The sequence below is a fragment of the Littorina saxatilis genome, unplaced genomic scaffold, assembly GCF_037325665.1.
Source record: "Littorina saxatilis isolate snail1 unplaced genomic scaffold, US_GU_Lsax_2.0 scaffold_1067, whole genome shotgun sequence".
In the NCBI taxonomy this organism is placed as follows: Eukaryota; Metazoa; Mollusca; class Gastropoda; order Littorinimorpha; family Littorinidae; genus Littorina; species Littorina saxatilis.
Genome location: NW_027126255.1, coordinates 1 through 20,000, shown reverse-complemented (window position 1 = coordinate 20,000; position 20,000 = coordinate 1). Strand labels below are relative to the sequence as shown.

The 20,000-nt window shown below is 41.3% G+C and overlaps 2 long non-coding RNA genes across 2 annotated transcripts in view; one reads left to right on the top strand and one right to left on the bottom strand.

The window, feature by feature from the left end:
• LOC138954709 (uncharacterized) overlaps nucleotides 1–7,168 on the top strand; it is a 9,182-nt gene extending 2,014 nt beyond the window's left edge. The window contains exons 3-6 of the long non-coding RNA XR_011451944.1: nucleotides 571–664; nucleotides 1,629–1,799; nucleotides 2,253–2,352; nucleotides 5,738–7,168. This is a non-coding gene — a long non-coding RNA (uncharacterized lncRNA). The remainder of the gene's footprint in view (nucleotides 1–570; nucleotides 665–1,628; nucleotides 1,800–2,252; nucleotides 2,353–5,737) is intronic.
• Nucleotides 7,169–11,882: 4,714 nt separating this feature from the next.
• Nucleotides 11,883–19,739, bottom strand: LOC138954710 (uncharacterized). The gene is made up of 4 exons (XR_011451945.1): nucleotides 19,725–19,739; nucleotides 18,786–18,891; nucleotides 17,880–18,032; nucleotides 11,883–14,973 (listed from the first exon to the last, which is right to left on the bottom strand). It is a non-coding gene; the product is annotated as an uncharacterized lncRNA (long non-coding RNA).
• Between the last annotated feature and the right edge of the window lie 261 nt (nucleotides 19,740–20,000).

Genomic DNA, 20,000 nt, shown 5'->3' with positions numbered 1-20,000 from the left:
TGTGGAATCTATAGTTTTTAATTTAAAGGGTATTTTGACTTTGACTCCAAGTTTCTTTCTTGCAAAGTCATTCTTTTCTCATTCAAGGGACTAAACCACTACATGTACTGATGACTGCCTGCATCAGGGTTATAATTTATGAAGAAGTCAAAATGCACAATATATCAGTTTACAATTTAAAGGCCCACTTGCCTTGTCACTACAGTATAATGTGGCTATGCTTTAACATGGAATCCCTCATCTTGGCCACATACAAAAAATTATATATTCAGTGACTGCTTGCTGTGGTGAGTTAAAATGTGTGATGAAATATTTTCACAAAAAGGTACCAGTGTTGTTAACAAAACTAATTCTTTAACAAACAAACAAAAACCACTCTGCACAGAGAGCATTCAAGCTGATCTATGTTGCTATTCGTCCAAGTAGAGGGATGATCTTATCCCAAGTAAAAGCCTGACAAGATCTGAGACTGTGAAGCAAAATGTTTTTACATGGTAAAGTAAGCCTTTAACGAGCAAGTATGTCTATTGCACTGGGTGTTTTATTATTATTGTATCATTTTTCTTTCAGGTAGTCTCTCTTTAAACTGACTTTCTACACCATGGTGTCTCTGGCAGTGTTATATTGGCAGAAGACAGTTGGAACTGGATTCCTCATTTAGATGGTAGGCATGTTTTGGGCTTTTGTGTTGCTTTGGTGTATGTGTGTGTGTGTGTGTCTGTTCTATACCAGAAATAAACACACTGTTTGCTTGCTGTGGTGAAATGACATTTTGTGATTTTTTTTTTAAATGAGCTAGTACAGTTGTAGCTTTTACAGCATTTATTCATAACACAATCGCACTTGGCGCAGAGAGCAACCAGACCGTTCATTGTGGGTATGTGAACAAGTTAAGAGATCATGTCTTATCCCATTTTAAAGCCTGACCAGATCTTAGACGGTGAGCCAAATTGTTTTCATGAGAAGGAATGTGCCTTTCAGAGAAATCTATTAACTACAGTATTACTTTACAAAACATATTTTAAGAAATGAAATGTGTTACAAGTAACAGCCATGGGGGTGATAGCCTGTAGGTGGAATAATAATCTTCAATTGCCCAGAAATGATTGTTATCTGGTCAAGAAATGCAAAGCATTTTGATGTTTGTGACGATTAGTTACTCTTTATCACGTTTGGTCCCTGATTTTGCTGTCCTTGTCTGCGTTGGGCAGGTGTGCGTCCATGATGTCATTGCTATTGAAAACTAATCTGTACTGCAAAGTAAATGTACCCGTACATGACGTACATGGCAGTTGTCAACCGGGGGCCAGCCATGACTGGGACTGATGTATCCACAGGCACTCGACACCAGGTGGGCGGGGCCAGTGGTTGGGGTGTGATTCCCTGCCTTACACCACCACAAAGTGTAGTATCAGCAGACAAGACTGAGCAGAACTTCTGCCCCCCCCCCCCCCTCACCAATTGACCACTCAGTGCCATGTGCCTGCAGCTGTATCATAAACACTTTGTGACAATAGTTGTTACCTCCTTAGAACAGATCTTGTGATGCTCCTCAGTCAGTCAGTGTTTGATGGATGCTAACTGGTATACTTGACATAGTGTTCATATGAAAGTTTTATGTGTTGCAGCTCATCCAGATCACAGGTACACAAAGGAGCTGGTTACAGTGATAACATAGGCACATGGAACTGCTTATGGACTACTTTAGAAAGTGAGCGGTTACAACCAAGACTCTTCCGTCAGGAAGGTCTGCGGAAGGGTGCTTGATCTGTTTCCTCGGACAGGCTTTTCAAGACTAGGTAGGTTAAACCACATGATTGGGCTTTAATTATGAATGCACTTCAAAATTCACTCTATTTCATTATCTTGTACAACCCCCCGCGGGTTAGGGGGAAGAATTTACCCGATGCCCCCCAGCATGTCGTAAGAGGCGACTAACGGATTCTGTTTCTCCTTTTACCCTTGTTAAGTGTTTCTTGTATAGAATATAGTCAATGTTTGTAAAGATTTTAGTCAAGCAGTATGTAAGAAATGTTAAGTCCTTTGTACTGGAAACTTGCATTCTCCCAGTAAGGTAATATATTGTACTGCGTTGCAAGCCCCTGGAGCAATTTTTTGATTAGTGCTTTTGTGAACAAGAAACAATTAACAAATCTTCAATAGTACTGACCAAAGAAGAAGGTTTAATTGTGTGATCATGATTTGATACATATGCTTGACCCTGAAGATGTGTTTTATTTGTTTTGTTTCAGAACAAAGTTTGGTGAAGTAGAAGCTACCGCTGTAGGCTGGTGTAAGGCTGAAGAAGAACCTCTGACAAGTCAATTTTCAAGCAACTGAGCACGAACCCAGGTACAAGACACAGAGCTCTCTTTCTATCGGTCTGTTATTCATAGAATGACACTAACAGTGACACAAGTAAATAATCTGTATCATTGTCTTGACCTCTAGAAATTTGGTAGAGAATAAGATGACTGATAGTATTATTTTGATTATTTCATGGTCATTACAGTGGCCTCCACCCCTGCCCCTTTTAAGACACCCCAATCTAAGACTCCTTCCTATTAATGACCCTGTTTTCGCAGACTTCTTGTTCATAACATCTGTAAATTCACTCCCATTTTAAGACTTGCTCCATTTGGACTTGGACTGGGTGGCCGAGTGGTAACGCAATTGCGCTCGGAAGCGAGAGGTTGCGAGTTCGACCCTGGGTCAGGGCGTTAGCAATTTTCTCCCACCTTCCCTAACCTAGGTGGTGGGTTCAAGTGCTAGTCTTTCGGATGAGACGAAAAACCGAGGTCCCTTCATGTACACTACATTGGGGTGTGCACGTTAAAGATCTCACGATTGACAAAAGGGTCTTTCCTGGCAAAATTGTATAGGCATAGATAAAAATGTCCACCAAAATACCCGTGTGACTTGGAATAATAGGCCGTGAAAAGTAGGATATGCGCTGAAATGGCTGCGATCTTCTGGCCGATGTGAATGCGTGATGTATTGTGTAAAAAAAAATCCATCTCACACGGCATAAATAAATCCCTGCGCCTTGAATATGTGCACGATATAAATTGCATAAAATAAAAAGATAAAATAAATCCCTGCTCTTAGAACTGTACCCACGGAATACGCGCGATATAAACCTCATATTGATTGATTGATTTTAAGACCTGATTTTGCTTATTTTGGATTTCGAAAAAGAGAAAAACAAATTCCCACTCTGTACAGAATTAAGCCAGGTTCATGATTTTTGTATGGACCAAGTTGAGAGATGGCATTTGTATAGGCCTGACCAGATCTGAGATGTTGAATCTAATTGGTTACGAAGAAAGCATTGTGTCATTATAGGCACACTACTTCTCGTCACCGTCTCAGTTCTGGCCAGGCTTTAAGATAGGATAAGCTCATCCCTCAACTTTGTCACATATGAACAATCGACACACTGACTCTTGCTGTTGTGAGTTGACATTTTTTGATGAATTTATTTCTGGAAAAGGCACCATGCAGTGCTGTTTCAGGGGTGGGACTTTTCCGCGGATTTCCGCGGACACAACTTACGAATTCTGCTGGAGTAATCTATTTTTCCGCGTCACATTTCATTACAATATCTATGACTTGTTGACTGAATGATTTGGAGTGACGTGGAGATGAAACAGAACACTGGAGGCTTGAGAGTTAAATTGTGCTGACTGAAAACTCCTGATAACTAATAGTAATTTTGAGGGGGGGGGGGGGGGGGGGAGGTTGGGGAGTGTGGAGAATGTCTTTTTTGTCAGATTGCACAGATTTTAATGTACCATTTAACCAAAATTTGGGGTAACATGCCCCCGAACCCCCTGGAAAAAAAGGGATTTCCTCCTTTTTCATCACAAGAGAGTCCCACCCCTGTGTTTACAGAATTCCTTGTTTAAAACTATCACTGTGCACAGAGGGAAGGGGGGGGGTGTATTTGACCACCCCTGCGTTTACAGAATTCCTTGTTTAAAACTATCACTATGCACAGAGGGAAGGAGGGGGGGGGGGGTGTATTTGACCACCCCTGTGTTTACAGAATTCCTTGTTTAAAACTATCACTGTGCACAGAGGGAAGGGGGGGTGTATTTGACCACCCCTGTGTTTACAGAATTCCTTGTTTAAAACTATCACTGTGCACAGAGGGAAGGGGGGGGTGTGTATTTGACCACCCCTGTGTTTACAGAATTCCTTGTTTAAAACTATCACTGTTCACAGAGGGAAGGGGGGGGGGTGTATTTGACCACCCCTGTGTTTACAGAATTCCTTGTTTAAAACTATCACTGTGCACAGAGAGAAGGGGGGGGGGGGTGGATTTGACCACCCCTGTGTTTACAGCAGAATTCCTTGTTTAAAACTATCACTGTGCACAGAGGGAAGGGGGGGGGGGTGTATTTGACCACCCCTGTGTTTACAGAATTCCTTGTTTAAAACTATCACTGTGCACAGAGGGAAAGGGGGGGGGGGGTGTATTTGACCACCCCTGTGTTTACAGAATTCCTTGTTTAAAACTATCACTGTGCACAGAGGGAAGGGGGGGGGGGGTGTATTTGACCACCCCTGTGTTTACAGAATTCCTTGTTTGAAACTATCACTGTGCACAGAGGGAAGGGGGGGTGTATTTGACCACCCCTGTGTTTACAGAATTCCTTGTTTAAAACTATCACTGTGCACAGAGGGAAGGGGGGGGGGGGGGGGGGGGTGGGGTGTATTTGACCACCCCTGTGTTTACAGAATTCCTTGTTTAAAACAATCACTGTGCACAGAGGGAAGGGGGGGGGGGTGTATTTGACCACCCCTGTGTTTACAGAATTCCTTGTTTAAAACTATCACTGTGCACAGAGGGAAGGGGGGGGGGTGTATTTGACCACCCCTGTGTTTACAGAATTCCTTGTTTAAAACTATCACTGTGCACAGAGGGGGGAGGGGGGGGATGTATGTGACCAAGTGAAGTGCATTGCTACATAATAAAATGAGCAAATCCGTCCCGTGAAGAAAACTTCTGCTTACTTAATTGTCAGATTTGCCAAGGCGTGTACATGAAATAAGATTATCATTCTAAATGCTGAATCAACATTCTGACTGTTTCCTATGAAACCAGGCTTGATTTTTGGTATGAATCCAAGTTAAGGGATAGCATGTGTAAAAGCAGAATTGTGTACAGAGGCAGCTTTGTGTTATTAAAGGCCGGCTGCTTTTCGTGAACACAGTTTGGCTCACATCTCACATCACCTGCCAGGCTTTTTAAAAAAAAAATGTTTTACCATGGGATAAGACTATCCCTCCATTTAAGCACATACCAGCAATAAACACAGTGGTTACTTGTGATGAACTAGTGGCAAGACAAATGATTTAAGCATCACATAACCTTCCTAAGTGAAGTCAAGTTATGTGTCTGTGCCAGTGTGTGTGTGCATGTGTGTGTGTCAGCATAGAATGTTGAGGACAGTTCGATGGTAAATAACCCTGACAATTTTAGCCTATGATTGTGCCTACATTGTGGCAGGATTGGATGTGGATCTTCAAAAGCCTAAGTTAACAAAAAAGTATGTAAAAGTACATTTTGAATAGTAGTTTTTTTCTCAGAGGGAAGATATCACAAGATATGATCGTTCCACTGCATGTATGCCACATAACTAAAACAAAAATTAAATGTTATTTTAATCGTCTTTTGGGTAAAACAAATACACCATCAATATATTATAATAATGATCTTGCTTGTTTACAGATGGACAACAGCTACTGCCAGGACCAGGTTACGCATAAAGAAAACAGTCAACACTTGGCTGGTGCTGCAGCTTCTTTGATGTCTATTTTTTTTTTTTTTTTTTAAAGACAGACAGCTACCAGCTCATTCAAGACCATAGCCCCATCTTACTCACGCAGAACAGACAGCCATCTTTCGCCTTTGCACAGAACACTGCTGTCTGAAGGTACACATCAAAAGGATAGGTTTTGCACCTACAGCGTGCGACTGTGGCTAGGGTAGGAAGAACAGACTCTGCAACACGTTCTGAGAGGGTGGCCTTTTCTTGCCACCCGTACCCCTGTGCAACAAGACTTGGCCAGAGAGCACACATCCAAATGCAAACACTGAACACTGAAGAGGAAGAAGAAGAAGAAGGTGCCCACACAGAAGGACATAAATCTACTTTAAGGGCACACAAGTTTACAGCAGTTTATTGAATTGTAGCAGATTATAGGGAGAAAATGAACAAGCTAAATAGGCTGTACAGTACTTCACTTGAACAATGTATAAAGTTCCCTGTATTAAGAACATTTACAGATCACAAGACATTGTGTTTTCTTTTGTTTACAATACAAATGTTTCATAATAAAAAGATGTGCACTAGGCAAGATCCTTAAAATGTAAAACTAGTAGTGTGACAATTTTGAATTGTTCAGAGATGGTTTTTCTTCAGTGGTAAATGTTTTAGCTTTTTTTATAAGATCCCGTTAGTGAAGCATACTATAAAACCTTGACCTTCCAAACTGTGTTAGCACCCTGGGCTGCGATCATTGTGTTGAGCTACTTAAAGGCACAGTGCAGCTTACAGCCTTCGTTTTGCGTTTTTGTTGCAGCTGAGTGCATTTACAGTTCAAAAATCCTCCTATGGTAGTAAAACTACCCAACGACGACATCTGTGAAGCTCGACAGTTTCTTGTTCACGCGAGTGCATAAATTAACCTAGTTATTACGTGGTGTTTGGTCGGAGTTCGATTCAACTGAGTGATTCCGGCCTCCATTTTGTTTTATACAAACTCATGATGATGTCTGACATAGTTTGCTAGTGACGTGTCTTTTTGTGCATGATGTGGTGATCTACCTGATCTAAATTTAGATCCAAAAATAGGTCAAGACCAGCCGGGTCCGAGTACGAAATTGATTCGTAAAAAAATCGCAGTTCTTGACTCTTTGGGTGCAAGTCAATGAAACTTGGTAGTTCTTCTAATAGATAGCTGCCTGAGGTATGACTAAAAGCCCCAGGGGCTCCGTGCACCTGAATTTGACAAGTTCAGTACCTTCAGCAAGCGCAAGTACAGTAGAGAAGCGCTTGACACACTGAAAAAGGCCTACTACGAGCAAAAGAAAAAGAATCAGTGATGCATGTGCTTTTGATGTAATCTTCTTTGACATTATGATGACTACAAAAACTGACTGATGTGTTTTGTTTGTGAATGATGGATATATCAGGCATGGGAATTGTCCGCCGAACGGCGGATTTCCGCCGAATTTTTTTTTTGTTCCGCCGAAAATGCAAAAGTGTCCGCCGAAAAAATAAAGGGGGGAGGCACACAAAAAAAAGCACCGGTTACTTTGGCCTTTGCGCAAAAGCCCGCGAAAACTGTCCGTACTTTGTTCACGCACTGCTACCGCCCGCCTCAGTTATTGAACTTTTATGTCTTGAAAGTAAACCAGATTGCACAGATTGTGTTACAAGTTACATTTTCCTGTTTGTCTCAAGAAGATCAATTTTTTTACAAATTTAAACCATATAATACATGTATATATTTTTTTTCTTCAAAAAAGCAAAAATTGGTACATTTTTGTACTAAAAAATCTGATTCTAAAAACAGAATTTAATGGCAAACTTGGAGCTCAGATGACACCAGATTGCACCATCTGGGTTCTTTGGAGAAATTTTTTTCCGGGGGGGCATGCCCCCGGACCCCCCTAGTAAGGCTAGGCGCTTCGCGCCGTCGACTTGATGCTTCGCGTCTTCAGTTATAAATTTTCCGCCTTTTATACAATTTTCAATTCCCATGCCTGATATATGTGCATGATTGCGTTTCGCAGACACAGTTGTCATGTGCGTTGTAATTGGCGACGAATGCTGGATGATTACTATTTTTGTACCAGGATTACTATTTTTGGGGCTGAGCATTACTCCAAAACACTTATGGGGGTAAACAGGTCTGCAGCACAACTACAAATGTAGAAATGTCGTCTGCATTTTGTATATTTTAAAAGGTTATTTTTGTGCACAGAACATACATCTGCAGGGAGGTTTGGAGGGTGAAGTTAGGATCTGTTAGGAGGCATACAGCATCACACTCATTTTGTGTGTGTGTATTTTGTGTTGACAGATAAGACACTGTCATTCCAGCAGAAACCTGTGATGATGCACATTTTATTGAAGTGACCAGCTGAAATTGTATGTACGTTGTTATGAAATTGACAAATGATCCCTGCTTTGCAATCCTGGGTTAATGATATTGCCAAAATTAAAACGTGGAGGAAAAAGTGAGTGTAAACCTATTCTTGTGGTGGTGGTGGTGGTGGTGTGTGTGTGTGTGTGTGTGTCTGGTTAGTGTGTGTTTGAGTGTGTGTTAAACAAACAACGACAAACAACACCAAACCTACATCAAACAAGCACAACAAAAACAAATTACACAAAAAAATGGCAAAAATCAGAATATCAACTGAGAAAAAAAACCGTGGCTGAATGCAATACTTATTATAACTTAAAAAGTAAAAGTGTGCGTGTGGATGTGTGCGTATGTTTGAGTGTTTTAAACAAACAACAAACCTAAATTAAAGAAGCACAACAAACAAACAAAAAACCTGGCAAAGTTCTGAACATTAACACAATGCTGCTGTCTGCTTTGAGGGGAGGAATAAAATGACTGAAGCCGGACTGCCGAGAGGAGGAAGGAGGGGGAAAAGAACACGCAGACATGAAAACACACACAACTCCATGACAGATAAACTGCTTATGTTCAAAAATCAAGAATATTTAAGCGTGCACACACGCACGCGCACACACACACACACACACACACACACACACACACACACACACACACACACACACAGACTCTCCTCGTGAAAGTAAAGGTAAACTCGAACTTGAAGGTAAGTATAAATGTTTGATATGGAAGAAACCTGTGATAAAAGTCTTTGTATAAATCATCGGTACCAACAAAATTCAGTTGCCACAACGCGTAAAAGGACATACTGTAGTTTCAAATTAGTAACAATCTAAGCCATTTTAATCAGCACTGGTGTCCGGCAAGCACTAACAGATACAACAGCACGTGTATGCATCTTGAAGTAATAAGACCTTGAAGTAGGCCTAGAGTTTACACTATGCATTATGTAATGCTTTAATTCAGCTGCCTAACTGTGGAACTTTGCAAATGTGTGAGGACCGTTTCACAAAACAGACAAAACACCCTCTCAGTTATTTACACAAATCAGTTCCAGAATGTGCGTGTTCCTTTTCCGTCTCTACAAATTAATGTTATCTGGGGGGAAAACGAATCATTGTCGCTTCCGCCCTCAGTTATAATTGCCTGAGCATAATAGGAAATGCAACAGGTGTAGTCTTCCGCCTGATTTTTAGTCAAGATATTTCGACACAGAATGTTTCTTTCTTTTTTCTTTGTATGTTCACAAGCTCACATACAATCATTTATGCAACACTGACAATAAGACCAGACCAGAGTTGTGATTGAAATGGGCAGTTTATCTAATAAAGCTCCAGAATGAATAAAAAATACATGACAAAATAAGGTGGTCCCGCTGTACAAAGCCGGTTACCAAACACACACACACACAAACACACTCACGCACGCACACACACACACACACACACACACATGACACACACACACACACACACACACACACACACACACACACACACACAGAGTAACATTGTACAACTTACTGTCACATTCAAGCGGGAACACCAAACAAAACGTATCATCAAATGAAACAACATTTTAAGTGGTCAACTGAGCAGATGACCACAAACCACACTTGAAATCTTCACATTTTAACACTTTCTCCTGTATCCACAAAAGTCATTTATGCTGACTAGATAATGACATAATAAAATGACATCAATAAAACCATTCCCTTTTTTATTTTAAAGAAAAACAAGAAAATTAAAATAACGCAAAGAACTGATGCTCAGTAAGGTTGGGTATCGATCTCAAATGTGTGCATAGCTAATTACATGTAACCGGCATGGACTGGGGCTAGAATTGGCCTTTCTGTCAGGCAACTCGGCCTCTAATTGGTTTTATATTGTCTGATCCCCCTCCAGAAAAAAACAATACCATTTGCCCCGTGCTTCTGCGCCCACAAAAAATATTCGGGAATAAGAAAAGTTCAAATTTTAGGCACCCCACATACAACCCTAATTGTCAGTCAATTACTTTACTGCAATCAACGTTGATTTTAAAGTACCATGTCATTATTATTTTGGAGATAGATTTGAAAAAGTCCATAATTGCAGACTGCGTATTGGTATGAGTGATTTGAATTTTGATTTATGTCAGCGGCACCTCAAGGAATGCCCCAAATGTGAGTGCGGTTACCCAAGGGAGACTGCTGAGCACTATTTGTTGCATTGACCCTTGTGTAGAGATGTACGATTATTGTCAATTGATAACTGATTATAAGTTTATTGAAATATTATTGAAAGGCATCCCGCAAATGATATTCCCGGAATGTCAATCAGACCATATTCATAACTGTACAAGAATTTATTAAGACAACCAGGCATGTTCCGTACATGAGCCTCTACATTTTATTCACTGTAATGTTCATTTGACACTGTCATGAGACAAATGCTGCCTGACCAATTGTTCTTCGTAATTTCTCTCGTGTTTTGTGTCCTTGTTTCGACTTATCGATTATGGCCCAATCGTTATGTAATTTAGTGCCATTTTCGCCGATCACAAAATGTATTAACTTTGCGTGTGTGTCTTCTGTGCATTTAATATTATTGTGACGTGACCCACTCTTCCAACATTTCTGGCGCTCCAAGTCTTCGTCGTCCTTTTTTTTTCCCCCTTATGCTGAATTCTGTTCTCTCGTACCCCATTTCTTTTTGTTTCTTGTTTTTACCCCCACCAAGTTCTGTACTACCACCCCCTCCCTTTTTTGATTGCTTGCGCATCAGGTTTGTCTGTTTGTTTTCGTTGTCTGAAATGAGTAAATGTATCTAGTCCGCCATCATGCTAAACTTTGTTATGTACATACCAGGATGACTTAAAATAAGCATTTATGCTTGAGTTATCTTAAAAAAACAATGCATTGTTTCTGTCATGATAACAAATTGAATAAAGTTTTGTAAACCAATGGACTGATTATAGTTGACCCTGATATGTGATTACGGGATAGTGTCACATTAATTTATTTCTACTTTCACTTGTACTTTTGTACTTAAAACAAATCACTGAAATGTAAAAGTTATTATTTTTTCCATTGTGAAGTGTCGTCAGTCTCCTCAAGGTAATGCAGTCAAACTCAACCAAAAGTTGGAGGGGCTTCTTCATACTTTCAGTGTGTGTGTGTGTGTGATTTCTTTTGACACTATGCACGTTTGTATATAACCGCCTGTGCACAAAAAGAAGAACATCATCGAATCTTATCATTCATTTTCGCTTAATTGATTGATTGGTATGCATGTTTCTAACAGTGACCGTTACCAAAGTGAGTATAGTGCGCTTCCCAAGCATAAAACGGTGCATGACTCTGGATTTGCGTCTGAGATATTGACACATCACTGTGAGAAAAAGCGTTAATGAAAAAAGAAGACTATTTATTTTCCTTGAGCATTATCTTAAAGTGGTGTGCCAAAAACTTTTAAATTCAAAAATTCAATATTTAACTTTAGGAAAAGCACTGTAGAGAGAAAACCACGCTTGTGTGTTCAGAATAGTCTCCATGTGGTATCAATATAAATGATTCAAATGTATGGAAGAGAAGCTGTTTCTGCTGGATTAATACACACACACAATTGTGCACTCACACATAAGCACGCATGCATGCTCTCACACACACACACACACACACACACACACACACACACACACACAGAAACAACAAATTCATTATGACAAAACCAAATACGAAGTCCTATTTCACAAATTTTATATCTTCTCCTTTTCACCATATACAAATACAGTCACGGAGTACATTTATAAGGCCAAATTATTAAGAAATATTATTTTCTGTGCTTGAATTACCCAGTGTGTAGCATGATCACCACGAAGGTACAATTCACAGAAGTTGAGTAATCACTTTACAAAACCCATACCAGTACCACATTGTTATGTTAAATCCTATTTATATTAACCCACACAAATAGAAGAAGATAGCTTTGTGAAGACTTTCATTTTCCAACCAAATGCTGTTCAAAGATTATTCTTTCTTTCTATATTTGGTGTTTAACGTCGTTTTCAACCGTTCAAGGTTATATCGCGACGGGGAAAGAGGGGGGGGGGGGGGGGGGGGGGGGGGGGGGTGGGGATAGAGCCACTTGTTAATTGTTTCTTGTTCACAAAAGCACTAATCAAAAAATTGCTCCAGGGGCTTGCAACGTAGTACAATATACTACCTTACTGGGAGAATGCAAGTTTCCAGTACAAAGGACTTTAACATTTCTTACATACCAATCAATATGAGGCTTATATTGCGCGTATTCTGTGGGTACAGTTCTAAGCTCGGGGATTTTATTTTAATTTTATTTTATGCAATTTATATCGCGCACATATTCAAGGCACAGGGATATATTTATGCCGTGTGAGATGTAATATTGTTTTACACAATACATCACGCATTCACATCGGCCAGCAGATCGCAGCCATTTCGGCGCATATCCTGCTTTTCACGGCCTATTATTCCAAGTCACACGGGTATTTTGGTGGACATTTTTATGAAAATTTATCTATGCCTATACAATTTTGCCAGGAAAGACCCTTTTGTCAATCGTGGGATCTTTAACGTGCACACCCCAATGTAGTGTACACGAAGGGACCTCGGTTTTTCGTCTCATCCGAAAGACTTGAACCCACCACCTAGGTTAGGAAAGGGGGCAGAAAATTGCTAACGCCCTGACCCAGGGTCGAACTCGCAACCTCTCGCTTCCGAGCGCAAGTGCGTTACCACTCGGCCACTGACACGATACACCAACACGATATTAGCACTCCAGATTTTTATCTCGCAGTTTTTCTGAAGGACTTTGCATTTGAAAACTATTCTCAGACAAAATATGAGTTTAAACTGCAAGTACATGTACAGGGAGTCTGAAGGGTTCAAGTCGGATGAGATAGACTACTGTTGTGGCAATCTTCGAATTTGAAAATCATTTTTTTAAAAGAGTAAAACTCATAGTTCTTCTTCTTCTTCGCTCATGGGCTGAAACTCCCACGTTCACTCACAAATTTGCACGAGTGGATTTTTACGTGTATGACCGTTTTTACCCCACCATTCAGGCAGCCATACGCCGCTTTCGGGGGAAGCATGCAGGGTATTTTTGTGTTTCTATAACCCACCAAACTCTGACATGGGTTACAGGATCTTTTCCGTGCGCACTTGGTCTTGTGATTGCGTGTACACACGAAGGAGGATAAGGCACTAGCAGGTCTGCACATAAGCAATGACCTTGGAGATCAGAAAATTCTCCACCTTTAACCTACCAGGCGGCCGCGATTTTGACTCATGACCTTCTGAATAGGAGGCCGATGTCTTATCCACAAGAACACCGAGCCCGTCCAAACTCCTAGTAAAAACAACAACTGCAAATCTGGGAGCAAAATGTAAACGGTTACAGTTTCAACTATCCTTCCCCTTTATATCAGCATTTTTGGAAACCTAAACGAAAGAGTATTCAAGAACAACAGTCACGGATTCAGATTTAAAAAAAACAAATGGTAACTATGCTTTTTGGAAATTCTTTCTTTAATTGGTGTTTAACGAAGGTTATATCGCGACAGGGAAAGGGGGGGAGATGGGATAGAGCCACTTGTTAATTGTTTCTTGTTCACAAAAGCACTAATAAAAAAAATGCTCCAGGGGCTTGCAACGTAGTACAATATACTACCTTACTGGGAGAATGCAAGTTTCCAGTACAAAGGACTTAACATTTCTTCCATACTGCTTGACTAAAATCTGTACAAACATTGACTATATAAGAAACACTTAACAAGGGTAAAAGGAGAAACAGAATCCGTTAGTCGCCTCTTACGACATGCTGGGGAGCATCGGGTAAATTCTTCCCCCTAACCCGCGGGGGGTCTTTTTGGAAATGCGCTTCAGACAAATGCCTTTATGTTACTCACAGCAAAATGCAAGAATAATTGGGGACCATATGGGATGGGGCAAATTGGGAGGGAGCAATTCGGGACACCACCATAAATATCTACCAAATATTTACAAATAGCTATCTTAGTACATGCATAACATGCTGTACCAATACACAATTTCTTTAAATAACTATGTAAGGATTATTGGCAGTCTCCCGGAGCATGTTTCACGCTATCCTGCGATCAGGACAAGCGACTGACTGTGATGTGTATGCTGTGCGGCGTGCGCTACATAAGAAACCTTTTTTTAAATTTGTATTAAATATAATCACCTGAGCCACGAATGGCTAGCTGACAGCGGCTATCTTTTACACAACAAATTCTGAACTGTGATGAACTCGTGACCGCTGATTTTTAAAGGCAAGGGGTATCATATTGTGCGCATGGCATACACATCCAAGTTGGTCGTTTGTCCCGATTGTGGGATACAGCCCGTCAGAGGCGTAGAGCGTGCTCGAGATGTTTTGAAAAACCTGACTGCAGTACAGGGATTTTTACACCTCCGGACTGCTGATAATCCTAACAGAATTATTTTCAAAAACCGTCTATTGCCTTGAAAGCAAACCTGGAATTTCTGATGCGAGTTGCCAGAAAGAAAGTTCACTAACAAGATCCAGGCCAACACCACCCCCCCCCCCATCCCCCTAAATAACACTAAGGAGTGAGGTGAGCTTAAATAACTAATTAATTAATCAATCAATAAATTCTCTGCTGAAATCCCCAACTTCGCGCATCGAAGCTATGAAAAACAGGACACTGCCACGTTTCCATTCAGCTAAACGCCACACCATTTTCAAGAGGGGATGTCTCAGGAAGAAAGATGTGACGCTCCCGATTCATATGTTTCAGAAGACAGCCCACCTGAGAAAAAGAAGAACACAATATAGAAATAATAACAACCTGTCAACCACAAATACATTAAAGTTTTTCAAACAGTTCACTAATCCGACAAACTCATGCTCGTTTCTGGTGCATTTGATAAAGCCAATTACGGGTAGATGCTAGACAACAGCAAAACCACCACCACATAACAACACAAGATTGTTTATGGTTGTTTACAGTCTCTTGAACACAGGAGTCAATCGAGACCATATATACTGTTCAAAAAAAGAAACGCATAGTTGCTACTTGCCAAATTTGTTTTATTTTTCGAAAAAATTAACAGAAAATCCAATATTTAGATTATTTGTTTGAAATTTGGTATGGACACAGTTGAATGCACACACAGTTCATTTGCATCTTCAAATCAATCAGTCAATCAATACGATTGGGTGCCGAGGCTGTCAAGTCAGTAGGGGGTGTGACTGCCTTGAGCAGCAACAACTGCCCGGCACCTTCTGGGCATGGGCTGGATCAGATGCCGGATATCTTGCTGTGGGATGGTGTCCCACTCCTCCTGAAGTGCCTGCAATAGATCGCGGTGATTTGCCGGCGCTTCTTCTCGCCTGCGCACACGTCTGTCCAATTCATCCCAGAGGTGTTCTATCGGGTTCATGTCTGGCGACATGGATGGCCAGGGAAGCACCTGGACATGGTGGTCGGTGAGGAACTGGGTGGTGAGTCGTGCTGTGTGCGGGCGAGCGTTGTCCTGCTGGAATATGGCATCCTGGTCAGCCAGAAGAGGAAGGGCGTGTGGGCGCAGAATTTCCTCCACGTATCGCTGGGCAGTTATGCGCCCTTGGACGTGCACCAGGGTGCTCCTTCCAGCGGTATTGATCGCCCCCCACACCATGACGCCTCCACCACCATGAACGGGTGCCTCATCCACACAGTTGGGCGCGTAACGTTCGTTTACTCTCCGGTAGACCCTCCTCCGACCATCATGTCGCTGGAGCAGGAAGTAGGACTCGTCGCTGAACCACACGTGTCTCCAGTGATTCCGGACGGTCCAGCGAAGGTGCTGGTTGCCCCACTGCACTCGGTTCTGGCGATGGCGGCGGGTGAGGACAGCTCCTCTGTGAGGTCTGCGAGCTCTCAAACCAGCTTCATGCAGGCGGTTCCGCACGGTCTGGTCCGATAATCGGTGTGGCCCGGGGAGAGCCTGGACAGAAGATGAGGCCGACAGGAAACGATTCCGGAGGTGGCGGAGCCGTATGAAGCGGTCGTGAGCAGCAGTTGTCGCCCTTGGTCTTCCCGCTCGTGGCAAGTCAGCAACGGAGCCAGTGGCTTGAAACCTGACCCACAGTCTACTGATGGTGCCCTGGGACACGTGGAAGTGCCTGGCGATTGCACTTTGACTTTGGCCTGCTTGTAAACGACCCAATGCAATTTGGCGGTCTTCTCTGCTCAATCGGGCCATCTTTCGTCGCTGAATTGTCGTCTGATTTCTTTGTGGCGAACAATCCGCTTTTATGGGTTTTGGAAGACATGGTGAGAGCTCAATATTCCCCGAGTTTCACGACATTACACTGAAGCATGACGAGTGGTCATGCCAAATGAGCAATTTTGACATTGTAGCCACTGATAACGCATGCGTCACGTGCAGAGCTCACTTGTGACAATGGACGAAAGGTCGACGACCAGATAAACATTTTCTGCAGTTTGGTGGATATCCTTGTAGCCATATAACTAAATTAACCAAATATTACAAGCTATGCGTTTCTTTTTTTTTGAACAGTATATATAACAAGAAGCATAAACAGGGTTCCTGCAGGGCAGAGCTGATACAATTCAAGGAGTTTTCAAGGACATTTCCAGGACCAAATAAATGCTTTTCAAGGACATGATTTTCCCCAATTTAATGCAAAGCACCAAGCTTACCTTCAGGAAGGGAAGCAACTACAGGTGACTAGTAATAGTTAGTTCGTCTGCTTTAATTTGTTTTCACTCGATCTTTTATTCTCCCAAAATGTGTGTACTGTATTTGACGAAAAAAAAGGGGGTTGCATTTTTTTTTTTAAATAAGACAAGCTGCTGACGAAATGTATAGGCAACAATTTGGAAAAATCAAGTACTTTTCAATGACTATTTAACAAAACTCTATTTTCAAGCACTTTTCAAGGCCTGGAAAAGGTTTTCCAATTTTCAAGGAGTTTTCCAGGGTTCAAGGACTCTGTACGAACCCTGCATAAAAAAGCACTTCAGTTTGAAACCCAGGTTCAATGTAGTAAATGATATTGCATCAATGTTCCATCCATCCTCAGCACTTTCAAAACCAGTTTCTTCTAGGTCATACACACCTTTTCCTCGATTGATCCACAGTACATCAGATCGCTATTGTTCTTTTTATGATTTGCACCAAGGGAATGATTAACATTTCTGTCTTAGTCATATGTAACAAGCTTTAAGCAAAAGCATAATATTCTACACATTCACATATTGTAAGGTTGAAGGGGTCTATGTCGACCAAAAGAAGGTGTATTCCCCATAGCCATAGGTGTTTTCCCTGTGTACCGGGAATACAGTTGGATTTTCTGTAAAGAAGTATAATATCGTACAATCTTGCGCCAAGCGCGTGACTGCGGTTAGATAGGAGAATCTATTTAAAATCCTGAATTCGCGTGCGGCATCCAATCAAGCAAAACATGCTTCGACCGTTTATCAAAACGGATTTAGTTAAAGAAACATCTGCACCCCCACCCCCAACAGCCTGGTATTATGTTTTCCTCGCTGGTACTCTCGTCCATTGAATCACTTTCACAAGCTTGAAGTAACTCCATGGCGTCTAACGGAAGTATATTCCCTGTATATGTACAGGAAATTAACATACAGGGAATACAGCCACTGTTGGTCGACATAGACCCCTTCTAAAGTGCTGCAGTAGTTACCTTTCCCTCCAAGGACCAAGCTGTTCATCCACTGTAGGGCTGACCGGGGTTCCCCCTTAGCAGAGTGAGTGGCGAATCCTGGCTGATAAATTTCCTTTCATTTTCCATGAATGAAGAATACCAGCTGGGTTCTTTTATTCAGGGACCTGTGTTCTGCAACACACACAAATCAGCCACCATCTTGTAAATATATGTAAAAGAAAGCAAGTGGCAATCTGAATAACAGAATACAAATGATCAATCCACACAATCATACTTCAGCACTGAAAGTCCACAAAATGAAGCACTGCTAGTACATGTACTTCTCATAATTTACTGAAACTTTACTCGTCAAAACAACCATTTGTTTTATCAACTTTACTCGCATGTGGCGAGTAGATTAACATTTCTACTCACCATTTACATGATTTTTACTCGCCATGGCGAGTAATTGAAAATACTCGCCACTTTCAGGCCTGTACTTGTGCATGAGATGTGTTTACCATCCATATGCCCAGACCATGCGCTCTTCTGTTGTGCTCAGAACAGTAAAGAGTTGCTTGCTGGGGTGGTTGTTCATAAGTTAACAGTTCACAAGAGGGCACAAACAAGAGCAAAAACACAGGTGCCTGATTCAAACTCATTCAAATGCAGAACCTTATTTTTGCATGAACAGAGTAAGACATGATTCTTACATAGCTGACCCTACCCCTGGCAGAAAAGTGCTTGAAATTGTCCATGTGGTCTCTATTGATCAGTACATTTGATGCGTATTTGTGATACATATATACTGATATAGAGACAAGTAACAAGTGGACAATTCCTCTGACACCTCTACCATTTGTACACCTGCACAAATCTCCTGCCATAGACTACAAAAGGAAAACATACAAATCAAAACAAACACAAATTTAACCTAATGTTTACCTTTCAGCAGCAGAAAAGGCTGTGTTTTCTGAGGTGTCTCAGAGTAAAGCCACGGTGTTGGAGATCTATGCAAAACTAGGCTGTAGGCAAGGTCCAACATCTTTAGCTGCACACAAAAAGAAGAAGCAAGAAATCACATGACATAGATGACATTCCTCACTAGTACAAAACCACAACTACACTAGTCAACTACCAATGTAAGAATCATAGTCCTGCAAGATTACCCTCTTAAAAAGTAAGATTGCTTTCATTCAAACACTACCGTGGGACCAAACTCCCCCCCCCCTCCTTTTTTGAGTTTTTCCTACATGTGTGTTGATGTTTCCATTAATTCCAAGCCCTGAAACTGTGAACTTGAGATCTTTATGTATGCACACATCACAGGCTTAATAAGCTATTCAGAAACCAAGCAGAGTCTGCACAACGTCAATTCTGAGAATAAAATCCCCACAACGGTTTCAAGGCCACTATACCGACTGAGCTATTGCTTGCCATGCCAACCTCCACCCCATTTGGAACATGCACAACTAGTATAACCCATACACATGTAAATAATACTGCTGCCTTCCTCCCCAACCCTCCAAATCAAAAACACTAAATGTATGCAATCAGTAATCTTTTAGTTAGTAGTTGACTACCATCACTACTCTCTCCACACCCACCCACCTCTTGCCCACAGCGACACACCCCCATCGCCCAATCATTTCCATGATTCTCTCTGCCATATAGTTATCCTAAAACACTAAGATTATGACACATTTGTTTTCCAATTAGGAACATAAAAAATTACTGTAAAAAAATGTACAATCATGCACTCTCTGAGTCTGACAAGAGAGTGTGAGAAAAGTCAAGAAAGCAAGACATGTGTGACATAACTAAATCTTCTAATCTATCCTGAGATTTACCTTGACAGCTTAAAATGGAACCTCATGCACTTACTGTTCTGAATTGTAGAATTTCTTTAGTTATAGCAGCAAAGGCAGTTTTATTGGGTACCACCAGGTGTCACTCTGTCATCATCTGATCAAGCATTCAAGCAAATGGTTCAGCACTGAAACAGTAAATAGCAAGAGTGTACAGAAAAATACACAAAATTTCTCATTAATTTGTATCTTCAACTTCACATATATTCATAAATAATGATACCTTACTTTGACTAAGTTGAGTAGGATTAACACCATGCAGAGCCAGAAGTTAACTTGAAATAAAATAAAA